The 7,206-nt window shown below is 43.8% G+C and overlaps 1 pseudogene; it reads left to right on the top strand.

Moving 5' to 3' along the window:
* The first annotated feature begins 5,653 nt into the window (after positions 1-5,653).
* LOC135981725 (olfactory receptor-like protein COR8) lies at positions 5,654-6,411 on the top strand (annotated as a pseudogene).
* Positions 6,412-7,206: the final 795 nt, after the last annotated feature.

The raw sequence follows: 7,206 nt of genomic DNA, 5'->3' as shown, positions 1-7,206 counted from the left end.
TGTGGCTGGCAGGTATTTTGAAAAATTACCAAAATAATTGAAACCGGTGTGATTATATAGTGTTATTTTGACAAATTAAATACGCAGAATTTAAAAATATTGTTTTGTTGCAGAATTCCCCCAGGAGTACCCCATGGAGAAAGCTCTGTACAGTGGAGTATGTTGTTGTGGTTGAGGTTTTTATTATTATGATGATTATTATGATCTGGTTTGCACAGGTTTTACATAGCTGGAACTCCAGGGGATTTCAATGCAGTTCCTCTTGATTTGCATCTGTTTATAGCTGTTTAAGAGAGACCTGGATCAAATCTGACTTCAGATTTCAGTTTTCAGTGTAACGGCCTCGACACCCGCCTGTCACGAGCACCCCCTCTCTGGCCGATAAGTGCCTACGGTCACTGCGTTTGGAATGGGGCAGCACCCACTGGTTCAGATTCTCTCTTTAGAAGGAATTTGGTCTGCAGAAGCATTTGGATTCACCGGTCTTTTTATGAAATCCTGGATAAACACATAGAAATTGCCAGATTGGATCAGACCTGAGCTCCATCTAGTGCAGTATCATGTCTCTGATAGTGGCTAGTATCAGAGGTTTCAAAAGAAGGTTTAATAGCCTTCAATAGGCAGATGTGGACTAATCAGCCCTTCCCCACATCCTGCCATGATCTCTAATAATTAGAGATTGGTTTAAGCCCTGAAGTGTGATGTTTAGTATCCATACACTATGCCATATAAAGCTGTCAGATCCCTCCAGTTTCTTTGCAGTTCTGCTTTAACAGCTCTCCTAGGATCTACAGACATTTCCCAACTTCTCAGCTCACCCAGAATAAGAGCTCAGACCAGCAAGGTACTGAGCTCGCTAACCCCAATCCAAGGAAACATAAGCACATGCTTAACATGCTTTAGACTGTAAGAAGCCCCATTGAAATCAAGGACTCTGGGGCTCTGGTCTCAGTTTGCACCTCCAGTCGCTACTGTAAAACTAATAACATTGAGCTACGGGCAAGTTTCAACCACATGCCAGGCTCCTTCTAGGATCCTTTGATTTGATATGTATGACCCAACAGGGCTCTCCTCAGGAATGGAGAGATTGAAGTGGTCTGAGGTATCACAGCCTAAACCCTAGGCCCACTGCCTTTCAGACCAGTCAAACATTTCCCCTCTTTTCCATGCAATTTGCTCCCTTCTGCCTCCTGCTGCTGCCACTCCCTTTCTGCCCTCACCCAAACACCGTGGAGTTTTCATCTCACTCCCCTGCCCCCAACACAGCTCAGACCCAGGGCAGGGGGAAAAGCAATTCTAAAGGCTGGGGAGCCTGCTGCGTGGCCTACAGAAGCAGCAGTGTCCTAGAGCTGAGAACTGTGCAGGCAGAGGAAGGGGGCAAAAAACAGAGCCATACCCAGCTACTAGCACCAGCCATCTTAACAAAAAGCATCACTTAACCCATGACAGAATCATAGGACTGGAAGGGACCTCGAGATGTCATCAAGTGCAGGCCCCTGCACTCATGGCAGGACTAAGCACCATCAAGAACATCCCTGACAGGTGTTTCTCTAACCTGCTCTGAACAATCTCCAATTATGGAGATTCCACAACCTCCCCAGGCAATTTATTCCAGTGCCTAACCACCCTGACAATTAGGATTTTTTCCTAATGTCCAACCTAAACCTCCCTTGCTGCAATTTAAGCCCATTGCTTCTTGTCCTATCATCAGAGGTTAAGGAGAATAATTTTTCTCCCTCCTCCTTGTGACAACCTGTTAGGTATTTGAAAACTGTTATGTCTCCTCTCAGTCTTTTCTTTTCCACACTAAACAAACCTAATTCTTTCAATCTTCCCTCATAGGTCATGTTTTCTAGACCTTTAATCATTTTTGTTGCTCTTCTCTGGACTCTCTCCAATTTGTTCCCATGTTTCCTGAAATGTGGCACCCAGAACTGGACACAATACTGCAGTTGAGGCCTTATTGCAGCTGTGTAGACTGGAAGAATTACTTCTCCTGTCTTGCTTACAACACTCCTGCTAATGGTGGATTGTCTGTCACTTGAAGTCTTTCCAACTGGATATCTAGCTAAAAGATGTGTGAGAGCTAAAAAAAAATAATAATTATGGGCTTGATACATAAATTATTGGGCAAGGTTTTGTTATGCAGGAGGTCAGATTAGATGATCACATTGCCCTCTTCTGGCCTTAAACTGTATGAAAAATCAGTTTGACCCAATCAGGGGCGGTAAATTGTAAGGCACTATTAGGCACTAATTGTAAGGGTAGGGTGATTTCTTGGCATCTACACAGAACAAAGTTACAGTTGTTTGTTTGCTGTAACTGCGCTTTTTCCATAGTTTAACATGTCTGGATTTCTTTTAAGCCTAACGTTGACGCTGAATTCACTGAGTGCTCCCTACGGAAAGAAAGACTGAGCCATTCCTTTGCAGTTACACTGCTCTTGAGAGTTCTTCCTGTGGCTTAGCAAAACAGCGAGAGCTTTCCGTAAAACTAAGCAAAGGCAAATACACAAATCTACGTAGCATGTTAGGGCACCAAGGAGGGCATTGTAATGAGCCCCTCTGAGCCTGGCTTGAGACTGTAATTGGAGGTGTGACTTCAGAGACTTGATCTCTAAATGACACAGAAGTGAATATATATATATAAAGGTATTTGGTGCCCTAACATGATCCCTTAGGGATGAAGAGTGATTGAACTCTCTCTTCCACCAGTAGCTATGATACAATACTTCTTTCCTTCAGTGGAGGTGGGATAGCTATTTTCCTTCTGTTCTGATTCCTGGACATAACTTTCCATTTTCTCCATTTACTTGAAAATGTGCTGTTTTTGCAACATTTTTGCAACTTGAGACAGACATTGTTCATTTTTCTGTCTCAGGATAAATTACAGGGGCAATGGATATGGTTCATGGAAGACCCTGAAAGGTCCAGATGGATATTAGGTAAGAATCCGGTATTATACATAGAGATGAATCTGACTTACACACTTCAGATCTGGAATCAGATTCAGATCCGACTTCTGCAACCTTTGAGGATTTTCAGATTCTGGGCTTTGGCTACAGCCAATTATAGAGATAAGTCAGGGCTGTAATTTATTGTTGTTGTGTTATCAATTAGAGGTCAATGCCCCACTGTACTAGGTTCTCTGGAAACACATAGTAAGGGAGAGTTCCCCCCCTCAAGAGCTTACAGTCTATTAAACAAGACAGAAGAGGGTGGGCGAAAGGAAGGATTATTACCCAAATTTTACAAAGAGGGAATTGAGGCAAAGAGGAAATCTTTGCTTTGTCCAGAATCACATAGGAAGCCTGTAGCAGAGCCAGGAATTAATGGCCGATCTCAGAATCGTGCCCCTAGTGCCAGTCTGACCATTATCCAGTGTTGTGTATGCGTGTGAGTGGGGGAGGGGGGAAGACGGACACTGGGATCCGGTGGGTTCTGGTGTGGCCGATCTCGAACCATAAGGGGGAAATAACAATAATTATTTGCACTGCGGCAGCCCCAGTCATGGCCGTGTTTGTTTGAAAAATGTAACCAATGGGTAGCATTGGAAGGGCGGAGGTGGTAGATGACACTGCAATAGCAGATGAGCCTCACGGTGTTGATAGCCTGTGAAGGGCCTTGGATTGAAAACAAGCTGGTTGTGTTTGATAAAATGGGGAAGGGGGAGCCAGAAGAAGGAAACAAATGGAGAAAGTCTCACTTTTGAGGCGTTACATAGTTTTGCCTTCATGTCTCTTCAGCCTTATTTCTTCTTTCTTTCTCTCTCCACTCTCCTCACACTCCTCTTCTATACAGCAATTTCTCCTTTTATCTCATTCTCTCACCTGTGGCTTCATGCAACCCCCTATGCTCCCTCTTCAAGCATCCTCCCTCCCCCTCCTTCAGATCCTTGCCTTGCACATTGCTTTCCATTGTCGCTTCTGTGCCAAAATTATTTCTTCACCATTTCCCACCTGTATCATATTCCTGTGTCACGGCGAATGACCTAGAGAGATGAAGGACCTGGCAGTGTGTACCACTAGTAGGCATAAGAAATTGGGACTGGAGTCAAGTGGCCAGAAATCTCCTAGAGCAAGGATAGCATAGATTGAAGGCACAGTTGCCAATTCTCATGATATTTGGTGCTTCTCTTAAAGCCCCAGGTCCTTCAGTCATGTGATCAGTTAAGAATCTCCGATTTTTTTTAAGTATGTTTCTAGCCCTAAGGGTTGCTAAGAAAAGCTTGACAATGTGACTCTCTCCAGGGCCCAGAAACATTGTTCCATTGCAATTTGCTGACTGAGTGAAATTGGGACATTTCGTGAAGAAGGGCCAATTTCACTGCAGCACCACGGAATGGAGGAAACTCTGCCTGCATCCGAATCCTGCCTGGTTTCTGCTAGTTCACCTGCCCAGCTCCTTTGTAACCTGCCCAGTGGCCTGCTAGCAACCTCAGAGCTTCCAGAGTCCATGGCCTTGGAGCAGACACACATGCGGATTGCTCTGGGGGCTGGGAACATCCAAAATTGTCAGTGTCCATGATTCCAGGGATCCGTTCCCTTTTTCAGAAACTTTTCAAAAACTGTGGGTTTGTTCCTAAACCAAATTCTGAAAAATAAAAATCTTGCACGAAACAGAATTATCCTTCCCTGCCCCATCTCTAAACCCCGTGTGTATTATTTTTTAAAGATCTCAAGATTTTAAGCCAATTGCATGATGTTTGGAAGCCTGATTCATGGTTTTCAAATGCTTGAGATTAGCAACACTGCCAGGGGATGTGTTACAAAGCAGTAGTAACCAAGTGACTGGGACATAACAGACATTGTAGTCATCTAAAAGGATTATCTGGAATAGGGTGACCAGATGTCCCGATTTTATAGGGGACAGTTCCGATTTCTGGGTCTTTTTCTTCTATAGGTTCCTATTACCCCCACCCCCGTCCCGATTTTTCACATTTACTGTCTGGTCACCCTAATCTGGAAGGATTTAAAGTATGAGTGCTTTCTAATTTACCCTCAGTGAGCAGACAATATAAAGTACCAAGCTCAAACTCAAACACATGCCAGATATGTTTCATTGAAGAACATTTGTGATAATAGACATGAATCTGGAAACTCCCTATGGGGAACTTGATGCCTAATTCCAGTCAATTTTATGGAGACTTGGATGTCTAAATCTCCTAGACAGCCTTGAAAATCTCAGCCCTATTAAAAAGTGAGTGTAAATCTAAAGGTCCATCCCAACTCTTCCCAGACATCATGGCGGTTGGTTTCCTGTAAGATATTCACTACCCACATTCAAGCCCGGCGGTGTCATTCAGATTTAATTCATGCCATGAAATTTCCTTCTTCCATGCAGCTCACTCTTGTTATCCCAGCAGGTATGGTTTCATGCACCCCTGTATAAATGGCTGAGGGCAACCACAGCATGGTGACCCAGTTCATACTCCTGGGGCTGACTGATCGTCAGGAGCTGCAGATACCCCTCTTTGCGGCGTTCCTAGCGATCTACATTCTTACGCTGGTTGGGAATCTTGGGATGATTGTGTTGATCAGGGTTGATCCCCGACTCCATTCCCCCATGTACTTCTTCCTCAGTAACCTGTCTGTATTGCCCAACACTTCTCTTTTGTCGTGTTTGTGACCACAGAAGGGTTCCTGCTGGCCGTGATGGCGTGTGACAGCTATGTAACCATCTGTAACCCTCTGCTCTACACCGCTGTTATGTATAAGAGAGTCTGTATTCATCTAGTGGCCAGCTCATATGTAGGGGGCTCGTGAACTCACTGACCCACACATGTGGCTTGCTGAGGTTGTCGTTCTGTGGGCCCAACATCATCAATCATTACTTTTGTGACACTAACCTATTGCTGAAGCTTGCCTGCTCTGATAACCACATCAATGAGATTTTGCTTGTAACGTTCTCTGGAGTTATTGCCATGTCCACCCTCCTGTTTGTCATAATCTCTTATCTGTACATCCTCTTCTCTATCCTGAGGATCTGCTCCGCCAAGGGCAGGCTCAAAGCCTTCTCCACCTGTGCCTCTCATCTGACAGCTGTCACCATGTTCTATGGACCTGTGAGCTTAAGCCACATACAACCCAGTTCCAGCTACTCACTGGAACAGGAGAAAATCTCTGCTGTGTTTTATACCCTGGTGGTCCCCATGTTGAACCCCTTGATCTACAGCCTGAGGAACAAGGAGGTTAAGGATGCTCTTAAGAGGGTGATAGACTGGAAAAACATTCCCAGCTAATTTGTCACCATGACAATTCCAGTCAATTGAGAAGAACAATTGGAAGAAGGGTAGGAGTATGCTCTATGTGTTACTGCCTTGATTTGTGTATCACAAATGTTGTACAAGAATTAAATGAAACTCAAAGAACTGATGTAGCATGTGGAAATTATGTTTTACAATTGCTTGAGAGGAACAATGTTACCTAAGGTCCTGTCATTATGTGGCTGTTGGAATATAGACACCTTTCCTTGTTTCTTGACCATTAATCTATTTGAAATGGTGCCCTGCAAGGTTATCTGAGATTAAAAATAAAATAAACTTGCTTCTAGGTTTAATTTCTTAATGTGATGCTTTAATTAATGCTCAGTATGTAACTTGCACTATGAGAATTCAACGCTTTTGCTCTCTTTAGTGTCTGGGCCTCATACGGGTTGCCACAATTGATCTCTATCCCCTTTATAGCAGCCCTTAACCTAGTTGAAGACTGTTATCAGGTCCCTCCTCGGTCGTCTTGTCTCAAAACAAAACATGCCCAATTTTTTTTAAACTTTCCTAATAGATCAGGTTTTGTAAACCCTTTTTGTCATTTTTGTTTTTCCCCTCTGGACTCTCTCCTATTTGCCCACATCCTTTCTAAAGCGTGGCTCCCAAACCTAGACACAGAACTTCAACTGAGGCCTCACCAGTGCCAAGCAGAGCCATACAATCACTGCCTTGGTCTTACACACAACACACCTGGTAATACACCCCAGACAGCCCTTTTCACAACTGCAGCTCATTGTTGGCTCATACTCAACTTGTGACCCACTTGAACTCCCAGATCCATCTCAGCAGCACTTCTCCTAGCCAGTTATTCCCCACATTGTATTATGCATTTGATTTTTCCTTCTAGAGTGAAGTACTATGCAGTTGTCTTTATATTGATCACATCTGTATTCATACTAGTGCTATATCCATCTATTCTTAACCAGTGTTATCGTATAT

Source organism: Chrysemys picta, chromosome 1 (genome assembly GCF_011386835.1).
Source record: "Chrysemys picta bellii isolate R12L10 chromosome 1, ASM1138683v2, whole genome shotgun sequence".
In the NCBI taxonomy this organism is placed as follows: Eukaryota; Metazoa; Chordata; order Testudines; family Emydidae; genus Chrysemys; species Chrysemys picta.
Note: the sequence above shows the minus strand (reverse complement) of the source record. Positions and strands in the feature narration are given on the sequence as shown.